Source organism: Bos indicus x Bos taurus, chromosome 3, assembly GCF_003369695.1.
Source record: "Bos indicus x Bos taurus breed Angus x Brahman F1 hybrid chromosome 3, Bos_hybrid_MaternalHap_v2.0, whole genome shotgun sequence".
Lineage (NCBI taxonomy): Eukaryota > Metazoa > Chordata > Mammalia > Artiodactyla > Bovidae > Bos > Bos indicus x Bos taurus.
The window spans coordinates 97,774,789-97,791,569 of record NC_040078.1 but is presented as its reverse complement, the minus strand read 5'-3'; the positions used below and the strand labels follow the sequence as shown (position 1 = coordinate 97,791,569).

The 16,781-nt window shown below is 43.1% G+C and overlaps 1 protein-coding gene across 3 annotated transcripts in view; it reads right to left on the bottom strand.

Annotated features, from left to right (window-relative positions):
- AGBL4 (ATP/GTP binding protein like 4) overlaps window positions 1–16,781 on the bottom strand; it is a 1,469,133-nt gene that overhangs the window by 76,324 nt on the left and 1,376,028 nt on the right. The gene's annotated exons all lie outside the window — the stretch shown is intronic.

The window sequence follows — 16,781 nt, the reverse complement described above, 5'->3', positions numbered from 1 at the left end:
TTATATTTTTTAATCATCTTACTTTCCTGCCTTGCACAGTTTAATTTTTTTTTTCCTTCTGTGGCCTCTGAAGACAGATTCTGCTAGCCTTTCCCACATGATCTCCTTTAAGACCTGAGTTCATGGTCCTCATCTTCGGCATGACCCTGCGGGGAGACAGACACTGCAAGATGGTAATGCAGCCCTGTCCCCACGCTAATGTGGTCTTCCTATTCAGCAGAGAAGATGTCACTGATTTGCAAAAAAGTGTTCCAGGGTGCCAGCATTCATGCTGAAATGATGCACTTTGTCCTGGAGAACAATAAGATGGTCCCTGCCTGCTATATTCAGTGCAGGCAGCAGGGGGGAAGGGCAGGGAGGAGAAGGTGTAGGCAGGGGTTCCACATCTGTTCTTTGGCTCTCTCCTCCCCTCCCCTCCCCTCCCCTCCCCTCCCCTCCCCTCTCCTCCCCTCCTCTCCCTTCCTGCCCTTCTCTCTTCTCTCTTCACTGCTCTCTCCTCCTGTTCCCCTTCCCCACCATTCTCTCTCTTGTCATGGTATGGTGGGGAAAGACAAAGAGATGACTAAGTGTCCATGAGCCTTCCAGGTGCTCTGGGAGGTGTGTAAACATGGGGTGAAGTCACAGCTGAGGGAACCATAGATTCACTGGGTGGTCAGGGAAGACAGTGGAAGAAGAACTGCTGAGCAAGGTGTTGAAAGACCAGAAAGTTCTCACTGAGTAGGTGAGAAGGCGAGGAGCTGCCAGCTCCTAGGAGAGAAGGGCATCCTAGACAGAGGGAGGAGTGGGAGCCAAAAGCCTGAGAGCAAAACCTACCCAGTCTGTTTTGGGAACTATAAGGTGTTCAGTACCATCGAAGGGTACGAGGTGGAGGGATGGTGGGGTGAGGAGAGGGACTGGAGAAGCTTTCAAGGACCCATTCATGTCAGGCCTTGCAAGCCACTAAGGCATTGGGACTTGTTCTGCAAAATAGAAAATAGAGAGCTAGAGAAGTACTTTATGGAAGTACAACACAGTTATGTGTGCCTTATGAAAAGACTGTTCTGGAGGCTGTGATGAGGAAGAATTGGAGATTAGAGGCTCAAAGGCATAGAATGGTTAGAATATTTTTGTCATAATCCAAGTGAAGACTAACTAAAAAAAGGTTAAGATTATGAATTAAAGTGTGGGGGGGGGTAAGGATGAAAATGTCGGTACAGATACAAGGCACATTACAAGGTATTAGTAAGATTGCCAGTGCTCAGTATGGGATCAAAATTGGTCTGATTCCCAGGCTTCTGGCCTGGGCAGCTGGGTGAATGGTGGGGCCATTCCTTAAGACTTGGGGGTGATATCATCTTGCAAGCTTGAGTTGGATGTTTGCCCCCTAGGTACTTGTCCCCAGTTAGAATAAGATGCTATCACATGGTCTGTGGTCTTAGGTTATGACATTTTGATACAAACCCGTTGTTTTTCCCAAAAATGGCTATTAGAGAGAAAGAAACATGTTTCCTAAGTAATCATTTGTTTCCTATAAAAATAGAGCTCTTTATTAATGTAGTTAAACATATGCACTATTGCACGTTTTTGAAAGGATATAGAATCATGATTAAAAAAAATCATAAACCCACATACACATACTCAAACACCTGGGCTCCCTTGTTGTTGATCAGTTGCTCAGTCATGTCTGACTCTTTGCAGCCCCATGGGCTGCAGTGTGCCAGGGTTCCCTACTGGAATGCAAATGGCGTGAGGACAAGGGTTTTCTCAATTCATTACTTTGCTACAGACTCTCCCTCCAAAGAGAAAAGATTAATTGTTGTGGACGCATCACTCATCCAGGAGACAGATAGGAGTGAGGGGGCAGTTGTGAGAGGAGAGCAAGGGTTGGATGAGGAGGTATAGGGATGAGTTAGGCTTTATCTCTTGGTTTTTAGGGAAGTCCCAAGACATTTCAGGTTTCTTCATCCACATCCGTATTAAAACCTTCATCAATAGCCAAGATATGGAAGCAACCTAAATGTCCACTGACAGATGAATGGATAAAGAAGATGTGGTACATATATACAGTGGAATATTACTCAGCCACAAAGAGAATGAAATCATGCCACTTGCAGCAACATGGATGGATCTAGAGATTATCATACTAACTGAAGTTAGTTATCAACTATACTCCAATAAAAACATTTTTAAAAAAACATGTAGAATGAGTTTGTGACTTCTCTGACTCTTGGAATTGTCTGGAATTCTGCTCCCCCATCCCTTTTCCTTTGAATATAAAATACTATTGACAACTTTCAACACTTGTTCACAGTTATTATTTTATTCTTACCATACCCATTTTTAACATCTTACACAGCTAGGAAGTAGCAGAGCCAAGGGCAAAACCTAGATCATCTATTCAGAGTACAAGTTCTTTCCCCAAGGCCATTCTGTCTTGATCCTCTAATTTTGGACTGGTCTTAGGGGAGTCATGGAAGACTTTTATGCATGTGAGTATTTGATCCTCAGTGGCCTGTCTCCATTTCCAACCTCATTTCCTACTGTCTGCTAACAGGCATCTGATGGTTTCATCATGCCATGTTGACAGTTTCAGACCATGCCATGCTCTTATGTGCCTTCCAAGACTTCAGTTGTGCCATTCCCTTGGCCAAGAAAGCCTTGCTTTACCTAGACATTCTCTAGGGCCAAGTCAAGCATCACTACCTCTGAAGAAGTTTCCTTAACCCACCTGAGTATGTGGACCATGCCCTCTTTCACTTATGTGTTCACTCAGCCTTCTGTTTCTGTTGTACTTATCTCACTGTTTCATTATTATTGCAGTGTGTGTCTATTTCCTCCACTGGAACCAGCGCTGGCGGGACCTGAAATTTTGCTATCTCCAGCACCTAGCACACTGACCGGCACATAGGAAGTGCTGAGGAAATCCTTGTTGAGTGAATAAATGGATGAGTTCCAATGGAGAAGGAAACATCCCTGAGCAGAGATGATCTCTATCCTCAACCTGCTGACGGAAATGCTGACAAGGAACAGGGAGAGAGAAAGGCAGACATCAAAGGGACATAACAGGAAAAAAATTCTTCCCTGCTCTCTTTATCTTCTGCTTTTTTTTCCCTTCTTGCTATTGGAACAAAAATGAAGAGTACATCATATGCGAAGCTGTATTTTCTGTTTATTGCCACCAGGTTAATAACAGTAATGGTGCGAGAAGAAAATGAGGTGTTATGTAAAATCCTGCATTGCAGATTTTGCTGCTGATGTAAAGAACTCAATAAAGTGCAACACTTTAATCATAGAGATAAAAATCACACAGCAGCTTCACACAGGCTCCCAGAGCCTTAAGACAAAATAGTTGTGGGGAAATGAGAGATGAGAGAAGAACATTATCAGGCATCGGAAAAGTTATGTTTGGGCTTTTGTGGGTTTTTTCCCCTTCATTTCTAAAAAAACAGAATAAAAATTTTTCTATTTTCTTCCAAGTCATTGTCTATGAATTTCTATTTTCTCTAGAGGACATGCTCAGACTTCTGGGGGAAGATTTGCCCATTCTTTGTTAAAAATTGATTTGTTTAGGGAGAACTGAATTCTTGCCTTTTAGGTGGGTCAGTGACCTTTAAGAAAATAGGGGTTATCTCTAAAAATGAAAGAAAGATTGGATTGGAGGTTAAAAAAAAAAGTAAGTTGGTTGTAGTAAAACCTCTATTTTTATGATGGCTTTGTGATGCAGGAAAAAGATCATAGCAGCCAAAGATCATAACAGGAGATGGGAGCTCTTGTACCAACTCAGCCAACCTTGGGAAAATCTACTTCTTGTCTCCAGGCCTCTGTTTCATCATTCTTCAAAGAAGGGCTTATACCAGATGTTCTCGAAGGTCATTCCAGCTCTGACACTTAGCAGTCTGTGAGGCTCTGGGTAAGGCTACAGCTTGGTTTTTGACATTGGATGTGTGGCTCTGGACTATTGCAGGAGCCACCCAGCTGACCTCTCTAATTCTACTCAAAATACCTCCTTCTCTCCCTCACCACCCAAATTCACTCTCCATCCTGCAGCTGGAGTGATCAGACTGGAGCCAGGTGAGGAAGTACCTGTAGGAAGACCCTCCAGGTGAGAGTATCCCTTAAGAGATCATTGAAAAGCAAGGAAGCTGGTATGTAGAGCAGAGTGAGGGAGGCAGAGGGTCATGGGAGAGGAGGTCAGAGAGGTCGTTGAAGGGCCAGATCAGGTGGGTCTCACAGGCACTAAAAGGGCTTCACTGCCCCCAGACACCACCCCCTGAGTGCTCCCTGAGGGAGTCGCTACTTTGGCAGACAGGAAACACTTCTAAAAGGCAGAGTGAGCACAGGTCATGAAAAGAGAAGGGCTTTGGAATTGGAGCTCTAGGCTCAGACCCTGAACTGGCTGTGTGACACTGAAGGAGTCCCTCTGTTTCTCGGTCTCAATTTCCTTGTCAGCAAATAGAAAGTGGCAATAAGGTCAGTCCTCTCACAGGGCTGGCATGGGTTTAATGAGCTAGTGAATGGGGATTTTTTTTTTTTATCCCATAATCATTATCTCAGGTGTCATTAGAAACATGGGCATAGTCTAGGGTTGCATCGTCTCATATAATAGTCGCTTGTAACTATTTACATTTAAATTAATCAAATTAGTTAAAAAAAATTTAGTTCCTCAGTTGCACTAGCCACATTTGCAAGTGCTCAAAAGTCATGTGTGGCTGGTAGTTATTGTTAAACAGTCAGTGCAAAAGAACACTACTATCACAGAATGTTCTACTGAGCGGCACTATTCTGGTACTTAGCAGGCGTAAGTTGTGCACTGAAATTTAAAACAGCCGTATATAACTCCAACTGTACAAAGACACATCTGCTTTCAGACACACAAACATGTATCCACATGCAAAACCACAGAAACAGGGTGTTGAGGTTAGTGACAGTGTGCTTCATTACTAAAGAAAAAACAAATCTGAGTCCCAGCTCTGGGTCAGTTCGCTGACCACACAGAGTCAGGCCTTGTGTTAAACATTTCACACTGGACATTACATCATTAAATCCTTACAACAACCGTAACAGGAAGTATTATCTTCCTCTTGTTGATTCTGCCATTGAAGACGAGAGTGGTTGAGTAACTTGATTGAAGTCACAGAGCTTATAAGTAGTAGAATAGGACTTGCTCCATTGTACAAAACTGGTTCTTAACGGACAATTCAGAGACAAAGGGCTTACAGGGCAAAGTCACCATGAGCTCTTTTACGGTCTTTGTTAAAGATGTGGGTGTTTGGAACTGCCTTGGGACAACCTAGTAGTCCTTGGTTAGTCACAGAGGGAGTATAATTCAATAAAATCAGCTTCTCAGGTCTTCCAACCTAGCTTTTTTGATTTATAAAATGTGGTAGGGTCAGATATGTGGGATCACCTCACATCTTCAGGAAAGTGCCTGAGATACATGAATGGGAAGGAGTAGAGAGAGTTCTAAAGCTGTGAGGAAGGAAATCATCTAATACTGGTCTTTTCATTTTTCTCTCTTATTTTAAGACCATGGTCCTCAAAAACCACATGTTGAAAGGTGGTCTGTATATGACAGGGCGAGTAAAGGCCAAGGTGACTTGGATGGTTCTGCCTCAGATGTAAGCACAACCAGAGTCAGTGAGAGAGAGATGGGTGGATAGATAAACAGATAGGCAAAGAGACAGACAGACAGCAAATTAGAAAAATATGACAGAGACTTCTAATCTCGTTTTCTGTATACTTCTGCTCCAGTCCTCCAGAAGGCTGATATTGTTTTTGATTCATTGTAAACTCACTGTCTTACTAGATAAATAGCAAGATGCCTAGCCTAGATGCTCAATGGATGCTTGTTAAAAAACAAACAAAAAAATTATACAGAGTAAAGTAGATCAAAAATAGAAAAACAAAAATCATATATTAATACATATATATGGAATCTAGAAAAATAGTACTGATGAACCTATTTGCAAAGCAGCAGTGGAGATGCAGACACAGAACAGACTTGTGGACACAGTGGGGGAAGAGAGGATGGGACAAATTAAGAAAGTCCATTACCATATGTTAAAATAGATAACCAATGGGAATTTGCTGTATGAAGCAGGGAGCTCAAACCAGGTGCTCTGTGACAATCTAGAGAGGGGGGGGATGGGGTAGGAGATGGGAGGGAGGTTCAAGAGGGAGGGGGCATGTGTATATGGCTGATTCATGTTGATGTATGGCAGAAACCAGCACAATATTGTAAAGCAATTATCCTCTAATTAAAAATAAGTAAAATTTAAAAACCCACAAAACATAATACTTGAAAGAACAGTAGCTAGATAACAATAATCCTTCACATTTGCATGGTACTTTGTAATATGTAAAAAGATCTCCGCTGCAGTATCACACTTAATTCCTCGTCTAACCTTTTCAGGCTGGCATTATGATCCTTATTTTATTGATGAGGGACCCTTGTCAGAGTGGTGATGTGTCTTGTCTAGGGTTATATAGAGAGGCTGAGGGACCAGATGAATAATACAGGTCAGAGAGAGGTAGAGACTGATAACTAGATAGATACAAGCAGAGAGAAGACAGACAAGACCAAGACATGGATAAATGATGGAGACAAATGGAGATGGATGGATAGATGCTGAAAGAGCCTCTAATCTCCCCTCCTTCAATTCATTCTCTACACATGGCTGGAGATAACTATTCCAAGCACAAATTCGACCATGTCACTCCTCCATTTAATAAACCTCCATTGCTTCCCCAAGGACTTGAGGATAATGCTCTATTGTGAAAAGATTTCATGATCTGGCCCTGCCTATTTCTGGGGCCTTGTTGTATCTTACCACATTTCTATAGCATCAGTCACTTCTAGGACCCTCTTGAACTTCCAAGAAAGTCATGCCATTGTCATACTTCATATGTACCATGTGATCTTCCCCATCCCCCAAACTCTCCTCCCCCTGCTTGTGGATGCCTGGTCAACTCTACTTATCCTCTGAGACTCAATACAACATTGTCTTCCCAAAGCCTTTCCTGACCACCCTCCCAGGATGGATTTATTTTCTGTCCTCCTAGATCACTTTCTTCTTCATTATAGGAGCCAATAGAGTAAAAAACCCCAAACTTTGAAATAAGAGAGGCCTGGATTTAAATCCTGTTTATCAGGCTTCTCTGGCAGCTCAGTGATAAAGAATATGCCAATGCCAGGAGATGCAGGTTCTACCCCTGGTTTGGGAAGATTCCACATGTGGCACAGCTACTAAGCCTATGGACCACAACTATTGAGCCTGTGTTCTAGAGATCAGGAACCACAACTACTGAAGCCTGCATGCCCTACAGTCCATGCTCTGCAACAAAAGAAGCTGCCACAATAAGAAGTCTGTGTGCTGTAACTATAAAGTAGCCCCCACTAGCCACAATTAGAGAAGAGCCCTTGCAGAAACAAAGACCCAGCATAGCCCAAGTAAATAAATACATAAAATTATTTTAAAAAACTTAAAAATCCTATTTGCTCTCCCATCACTGACTGGGTTAGCCCCAGTTTCTTCATCTCTGCAATAAATCTGATAATATCTGCCCCAGGACCCATGCTGGGATTAGGGATCATGTAAACATGCCATGATTTAATAATACTAAGATGGCAGAGTAGAAGGACATGAGCTCATCTTCTCCTGTGAGAACTCCAAAATTACAACTTGCTGCTGAATAACTGTCGACAGGAGAAAGTTGAATCCCACCAAAAATGATACCCGACATCCAAGGGCAAAGGAGAAGTCCCAGCAAGATTAAGGTAGGAGGGACAAAATTGCATTTAGAATCAAACCCCATACCCGCCAGAGATGCTTGGAGGGCTCAAACAAACCTTGTGCACACCAGGACCCAGAGACCCTACAGAGACTGAGACAAAACTGTGTTTGAGTGTCTCCTGTTGGGGTATAGGTCAGCAGCGGACTGCTGCAGGGGCAGGGGCTCTGGGTGTAGTAGACCTGGGTATGGCATTAGACCTCCATTAACCCCACCATAGAGCCAGCAGAAGTTACACAGGACTGGGGAAACAGACTCTTAGAGGGCACAAACAAAACCTTGTGCATACCAGGACCCAGGAGAAAGGAGCAGTGACCCCATAAGACCCCACAAGTCTGACCCAGACTAGCCTGTGAGTGTCCAGGAGTCTCTGGCGGATGCGTGGGTCAGTGGTGGCCTCCTGAAGTGCTGGAGGCACTGAGTGCAGCCTGTGTGGGACCTTTTAAAGGAGGTCACCATTATCCTCATTACCTCCACCATAGTTTGGCCTCAGGTCAAACAACAGAGAGTAATCAAATCACAGTAATCCAAATCCATGCCCCGACCAGTAATGCTGAAGAAGCTGAACGGTTCTATGAAGACCTATGAGACCTTCTAGAACAACACCAAAAAAGATGTCCTTTTCATTATAGGGGACTGGAATGCAAAAGTAGGAAGTCAAGAAACACCTGGAGTAACAGGCAAATTTGGCCTTGGAGTACAGAATGAAGCAGTTCAAAGGCTAAGAGAGTTTTGCCAAGAGAACGCACTGGTCATAGCAAATAATACCCTCTTCCAACAACACAAGGGACAACTCTACATGTGGACATCACCAGATGGTCAATATCAAAATCAGATTGATTATATTCCTTTCAGTCAAAGATGGAGAAGCTCTATACAGTCAGCAAAAACAAGGCTGGGAGCTGACTGTGGCTCAGATCATGAACTCCTTATTGCCAAATTCAGACTTAAATTGAAGAAAGTAGGGAAACCCACTAGACCATTCAGGTATGACTGAAATCAAATCCCTTACAATTATACAGTGGAAGTGAGAAATAGATTCAAGGGATTAGATCTGATAGTGCCTGAAGAACTATGGATGGAGGTTCGTGACATTGTACAGGAGGCAGGGATCAAGACCACCCCCATGAAAAAGAAATGCAAAAAAGCAAAATGGTTGTCTGAGAAGCCCTTACAAATAGCTGAGGGGAAAAAAAAAAAAAGACATGAAAGGCAAAAGAGAAAAGGAAAGATACACCCATTTGAATGCAGAGTTTCAAAGAATATCAAGAAGAGATGAGAAAGCCTTCCTCAGTGATCCATGCAAAGAAATAGAGGGAAACAACTGAATGGGAAAGACTAGAAATCTCAAGAAAATTAGAGATACCAAGGGAACATTTCATGCAAAGATGGGCACAATAAATGACAGAAATGATATGGACCTAACAGAAGCAGAAGATATTAAGAAGAAGTGGCAAGAATACACAGAAGAACTGTACAAAAAAGATCTTCATGACCCAGATAACCACAATGGTGTGATCACTCACCTAGAGGCAGACTTCCCGCAATGCAAAGTCAAGTGGGCCTTAGGAAGCATCACTAGGAACAATGCTAGCAGAGGTGATGAAATTCCAGTTGAGCTCTTCCAAATCCTAAAAGATGATGCTGTGAAGGTGCTACATTGTATATGCCAGCAAATTTGGAAAACTCAGCAGTGGCCACAGGACTGGAAAAGGTCAGTGTTTATCCCAATTCCAAAGAACGTAATGCCAAACAATGTTCAAACTACTGCACAATAGCATTCATCTCACATGCTAGCAAAGTAATGCTCAAAATTCTCCAAGCCAGGCTTCAACAATATGTAAACCATGAACTTCCAGATGTTCAAGTTGGGTTTAGAAAAGGCAGAGCAACCAGAGATCAAATTGCCAACATCCGTTGGATCATTGAAAAAGCATGAGAGTTCCAGAAAAACATCTACTTCTGCTTTATTGACTATGCCAAAGCCTTTGACTGTGTGGATCACAATAAACTATGGAAAATTCTTCAATAGTGGGAATACCAGAGCCCCTGACCTGCCTCCTGAGAATTCTGTATGCACGTCATACAGAATTAGTTAGAACCAGACATGGAACAGCAGACTGGTCCATATTAGGAAAGGAGTCTGTCAAGGTTGTATATAGTCACCCTGCTTCTTTAACTTATATGCAGAGTACACTATGAGAAACGCTGGACTGGAAGAAGCACAAGCTGGAATTAAGATTGCCAGGAGAAGTAGCAATAACCTCAGATATGCAGATGACAGCACCCTTATGACAGGAAGTGATGAAGAACTAAAGAGCCTCTTGATGAAAGTGAAAGAGGAAAGTGAAAAAGTTGGCTTAAGTCTCAACATTCAGAAAATTAAGATCATGGCATCTGGCCCCATCACTTCATGGCAAATAGATGGGGAAACAGTGACAAACTTTTTTTCTTGGGCTCCAAAATCACTACAGATGGTGACTGCAGCCATGAAATTAAAAGATGCTTGCTCCTTGGAAGAAAAGCTATGAACAACCTAGACAGCATATTAAAAAGCAGAGACATTACTTGCCACAAATGTCCATCTAGTCAAAGCTATGGTTTTTCCAGGGTCATGTATGGATGTGAAAGTTGGACTATAAAGAAAGCTGAGCACCGAAGAATTGATGCTTTTGGACTGTGGTGTTGGAGAAGACTCTTGAGACTCCCTTGGACTGCAAGGAGATCCAACCAGTCAATCCGAAGGGAAATCCTAAAGGAAATCAGTCCTAAATATTCATTGGAAGGAGTGATGCTGAAGCTGAAACTCCAATCTTTGGCCACCTGATGCAAAGAACTGACTCATTGGAAAAGACCCTGATGCTGGGAAAGATTGAAGGCAGGAGGAGAAGGGGACGATAGAGGATGAGATGGTTGGATGGCATCACTGACTAGATGGACATGAGTTTGAGTAGGCTCCTGGTGATGGACAGGGGAGCCTCGCATGCTGCAGTCCATGGGATTGCAAAGAGTTGGACACGACTGAGTGACTGAACTGAACTGAGCTGAACCATGCCTTGTGTAGAGTACGTGGCCTCCATGCGGAAGCTGCTGCTGCTCCAGCCTGACTCTGCTGCACCATCATAACCCGATACTGGGTCTGCCTCCCCCTTTGCACCAGGAGTTGCCTGAGGATGGAGGCCTTATCCCCAGTGCTCAGTGCCTGGCTCATGACAAGGCTTGCTGAATCCTTTCTGCCCACCTTGACGCCATTGGTTAGGGTATTTTTTTGGGCAACGGAAGGCACAACCCATGGCCATCCCACAGAACCACTGTGGGGAGGGCGGCTAGAGCAGTAGAGCAGAGGTACATCCTGATGGTGAGAATAAGAACTGATTGACTGAAACCTATTTGGGACTTATGTTACAGATTTAGGTTGTGTGCCTTTTGAACATAAAAGATAATGTTTAAATCAATTTTGTAAGGGGCTATTTTGTCCTTCCACCTCCAAATCTCTAGAATTCTTAAGTCAGTAAACCATTTAGGTGGAACAGTGTCAGATTAGGTCATCTGAGATAGTCTACATACTTTATTTTCCAGTGGGCCTTCACTTCCCTCTGATTTTTATTTCTCAGTGGATTCAGATTCTTTGTCTCCTCCTCCTTCTTCTCCCCTTCTCTTCCCATACTCCCTGTTTGCTGGACCCTTCTTGACCCCAGGGAACCAGCTTCTTGGTGAATGAGGAGTCCCTCTTTCCCTATTACACACACACACACACACACACACACACACACACAGCTGAATGGCTTTCACCATAGCTGAGGACAGGAAACCATCTAATCATTGCAGGTGGGGGGTAGGGGTTGACAGCTGGGCCCCAAGCCTGCAATATTTACTCTCCTCCCCAGCTGCCAGGGCAAGGCTCCCAGGTCATAAACACATACTATAGGTTGGGTGAAAGCCTTCATTGAGATTCTGTTCATAGCTGAAGCTGTTGCCAAGCCTGCCCAGCTCTGTCAGCTGCCCTGATAAAAGCAGACAGGCTGCCCAGCCCTCTGGCAGCCTGACAGGTTGTTTAGAAGCAGGCTGAGGCTCCCCGACAGAGGTCCAGGGCTTGGGGCTACAGCAAAGGCTGGGAGAGAAGGGATTCTCATGTCAGATAGCCTGACTTCCAAGGCAAGGGGTGCACAGACAGCAAGAGAGAGCAGGAGATGAGGGGAGGGTAGTCAGGGAGGGTCCTGGCCTCAGCCAATGCCTGTCTCATCACGAGGGTGGAAAGCTGTAGGGACTAAGAATACACATTCTGCTCACACTCTCGGGGGCCAGTACTGTCTGCAGGATTGCACAGGCAATTACTTTAATTCATTTCTTCACTCATAGAATGAGGATAATAATAATAACACCCATCTTTCAGTGGTGAGAACTATTAGAGATAATACAAAAATAAAGTACTTCTGAAAACAGTGTCTGGCCCTGCCAATGTTATGGCTAGCTTTTCTAACCCAGAAATCTTCTTTTAATAAGACTGTCAGGCATGGTGCTATGTTTTACATGCATCATCTCATTTAATTTTTACATAAGCCAGAGCTTTACATAGTATCCTCATTTTAGCAATAAAGAAAACGTCAGAGAGGGTGTGTCACTTGCCCAACGTCACACAGCTGAATTCCAGAAAGGATGGAAGCCCAACTGCATTACTGCAAAACCTGTGCTGTTAATCTTGTGGAACAACAATTAGTATCGAGGCTGCAAAGAGCAAAAAGCTTTATTTGGAATTTTATGAACTGTAATTTGGGAGACACAGATTCAGGTAAACTTGAAAGAATATTTGGGGAAGAGAAAGAGTCAGGAGCTTATAAAAACAAAAAGCCAGGAGTTTATTAAAGTTACCTGGTAAAAATTGTAACTGATTCTGACAAAGTCAGGAAATATTTGTCCTGAAGGAATCACAAGTTGTTTTAGGGTGAGGGTCCAATAAGAAGATAGGCTGCCATGAGCTATTTTAGGGTAAAGGTCCCATAAGTATCTTGAGTTTCTGGCACATCTTTCTGTATGCCTTTCTGGACAATAAGTGGACAACAGATCAGATTCCATCCAGGCTGAGACGTGCTTAAGTCTCAGTTCCTCAGTGGCCTCCTGGCTCCATCTGAGAGAGCTCTGGTAGCAATACTGACCCCATTTTTAGTTTCCTTTCCCAGCCACTAGGCCATAGTGTAGACGAGCACTTTGTGGGACTCTTTGTCTGTATAAGACTATCTCTGTTGGTGTGAAGGAAGTGATATATTTTTTTTTTTTTTTGAACTCCCTAGTCAGAAAGAAACAAAACAAATATTCAAGAGAAAAATCAATCTCTTTATTTTTAAAGTTTTAAGTGCTGCAACATTCCACAATTGGAAAAAGAAAAATTAACAGCTAGGCTTAGAGATGGGGAGCTCTCTTGGCCCAAGGGAGAGAAGGAGGCAGGGACTGGAAGCTGTAGAGAATTCAAACCTGCCAAGTAGAACTGAGCAAAGGCATTGACCTCACCCTCTGCCAGAAGGCTGGAGGGCCTGCCCCTGGGCCAGGGCTAGGCTTTGTGGGAATTCACAGCTCGCTCAGATGAAACAGAGCCAAGTTTATTAGCTTATTCAACAATATCCACTGAATGTCTATTATGTATCAGATCCTGTGCTGAGTGCTGGGCTAAGAGAAAAATTAGCCCCAGCTCCTGTGTCAGGAGGAATTTCGTACTCTTCAGGGAAGACAAAGGCAGAAATCAAGTAACTCCCATGCAAAGTAACCACGGCTGTGATAGAAACAAGCATAGGGCTTGTGAAAGAGCAGCAGAAGGAAACCTAACCCCTGGAGATGGCTGGGGCAGAGAAGGCTTCCTAAAGAAGGGGGGTCTGCAAGGAGAGCTCAGGGTTCATTGAGTCATACAAAGAAAGGTGGGGAAAAGCAGGAGTGTCCATCCCTATGGAAGCTTAGAACCAAGGTCTGGATATTGTTTTAGGTCAAAGGTGAAAATGAAACACATCACTTGAAATCCTACAACCCAGAAACAATGACCATTAAAAGTTTCCTGCACATACAGACAAAGCATAGCTGGCTGGCTAGATAGATGGCTATATAAAAAAAAATCCTTTTATAAAAGCACAGTGTGCTATAAGTGTTTCTATTTTAAAAGGCACTGAATTCAGTATTTCTTAAGTTTAACAGAACTTAAAAGAACCACATTTTTAAAAACAAAGTTCTCTCTCAAGAGACATATTTTTCCTAAAACATAGCTCGAAGGTGAAAAAAAACAAAGAGTTCATGAGAAACATTAAGAGATTTAAGCCATTCTGTGTTTTTCAAACTATGGGACTGAATTTTAGAAAGAAAAAGAAAAAAAAAAAAAAAAAAAAACAGATGAGAAAACAGAGAGGTTAAGTAACTTACCTAAGATCACACAGCTAGTCTGAGATACAACTAGAACTTGAACTCAGATATATCTGCTTCTTTCCATCATATTAATTTACTCCCCTAAGCCAACTTCCTCATTTTCAAGATCAGAAACAGGGACCCAAAAAGGACAAGTGACTTCCCTGAAGTTATATTTTGATATATATATATCAGCAACAAGGCAATTTGGTGGATCAGATAAATTTCTCCTAACTATTCTTTCTTCCTTTCAGTGAAGGATCTCCTACTGTCATTTTGCTTGCCCAAGAATCCAAGAGGAGTATATGTATCTCCCCTCCTCACTGACTTTGACCTTGGTGTTGGCCTTGGCACATGCTTGGCCAATGGAAGGTAAGCAGTCATAACATTTGCCGCTTCTGTGTGGCAGCTTTGAATAGCATGGCACTGGGAATTCCCTGGTGGCCCCATAGTTAGAACTCGGCACTTTCACTGTCAAGCATGTTTAATCCCTGGACTGGGAACTAAGATCCTGCAAGCCATGTGGTGTAGCTGACAAAAAGGAAAAATGGGATGGCATTCCTGCCCCCTGCCATGAAAAGAGCAGATCTCAGACAGAGCTGAAGGTTCAGCTTGGACCTAGATAATAAGATACGTGTGCAGAACTGCAGGTGACTCGCTCACAGCCCTCATAAAACATGCTGCTGCTGCTGCTAAGTTGCTTCAGTCATGTCCAACTCTGTGCGACCCCAGGTGCGGCAGCCCACCAGGCTCCCCGTCCCTGGGATTCTCCAGGCAAGAACAGTGGAGTGGGTTGCCATAACATGAGCATGAAATAAATATTTGCTGTTATCAGCTACCGAGCTATCAGGGTCATTTTTTACCATAGCAATGCCAAATAACACAGCACATTTTCTTGCAGAAATGTGTTGTTTTTCTCATGCTCAAAGTTGCCTTTAGTTATACAATAATTATGAATTCAGGCCATGAGGATAATCGGTTGTGTGCATTTTAAGTACTAAATACATAAGAAATAATTAGACAAAGAGTTGAAAAGTACAAGGTACAGGAGGAAATGCCAGGTGTCAGAGGTCTGGCTTTACGAGGTCACCTTCTGATGAAAAGAAAATTGTGGGGAAAGCCCACTCTGTAGGCAGAGACCACAGTGAATCAGAGGGTTGTAGTTTCTTTCTTCTAATTCTGCCACATGAAGGACTGTGGGTGTTAACTAAATCACACCTTTACCCAGAAGCGTGGAAGATGCTAAGGAAAAAGGTGCAATAAATGCCAAATGAATCCATGCCACTAAATCACTGTGTGACCTTGAGGAAGTCATTTTCCTTCTGGAATCAATTTTCTCATTTGTAAAATGAAGAGGCTGAACAAGAACCTCTCATTTTCCTTCTGGCTCCAACATTCTATGATTTGATTGCCTCTAACTCATTAGTCTCAACTTGCTGGAATGGGACCCAGTGGTATTGAAGATAATCATAGGAATCCATCAAAACATAGCCCAGAGAAGGTAATCTTGAGACTTGAAATAATGTAGGGAAAGGGATCAGAGTCTATTGTGTACTTTTCTGTCTAAAAGAGGCGAGAAAATAAGCTCCTTGTTCCCCAGTTTACATCGCCCTGGCAGCCTTCCTCTACTTCTGACATCCAGCAAATCTTTCAGGCCATTCTACCTCACCCTCTCTACCCAATGAAACTGTTTTCTCCTCTCATCAGAAATAAAAGGTGCTCTAAACCAAAAGAGTACATCATGATACCCATAAAGATGTACAGCTCCTCTGGGAAAGCAGAGGAGCGAAAGAAAGAACCCAGACTTCAGTGTTCAATAGGTTTGCATAAAATTGGGGTGATACTTGCCTAGCACAGCTGTTCTCAGAGATAAGTGATACCAAAGTTTTGCGATGATGACAGAAGGCTTCCTGGAAGTGGTGGCATGAAGACAAACCTGACTGCTATGTGGACGTTTGAAGGCTGGCCAATGAGGGAGGAGGAATAATAGTCCAATTAGATGGCAGTATGTGGGGGTGAGGGTGCAGGGTGGATATGAATGTAAGGAGGGCAGCATTGTCAATGTCGGTGAGACACATGTCTTTTGGGGAGAAGAGGAGCAGGCATTTAGGGCAAGAGTAAAAGTTTCATGCAAGGGAGTATAGAGAAATGAGCTTAAAGCTTTAAATACCAAGCTGGAATGTCTTCAGCCAGTATATCATGGGGGTCCCTGAAGGGCTTTTGGAAATTAGCTTTAGGAAGTTCTGAGTGTGCTGATGCACCTTGAGAAAGAAGCTGCACCCCTCCCCCACCACACACTAAAATGTGGGGAGGGAAAAGAGGCAGTCGCCCTCCCACAGGAGAACTGCTGTTGTGCTCATCTGAGATAGAAATCTGAGCTACGGGGAAAACATCAGACAGCACCTTAAATTAAAACAGATGTGATTACAGTGAAAAAAACTTCTTTGAGACTTTAAAAGTTCAATTTTCTTCCTTTTAATCTCTTAAGAGAATCACAGGTTTTCAAAACAAGATAGTGAAAATCCCAGGTAATAAAATGAACCCAGAACTCTATTTGCTGACCAGATCTGAGTAAGATTGCTTTTATTGCTCGCTTTCAACAGTCTTAAACCGACATCCTCAGTGGACCC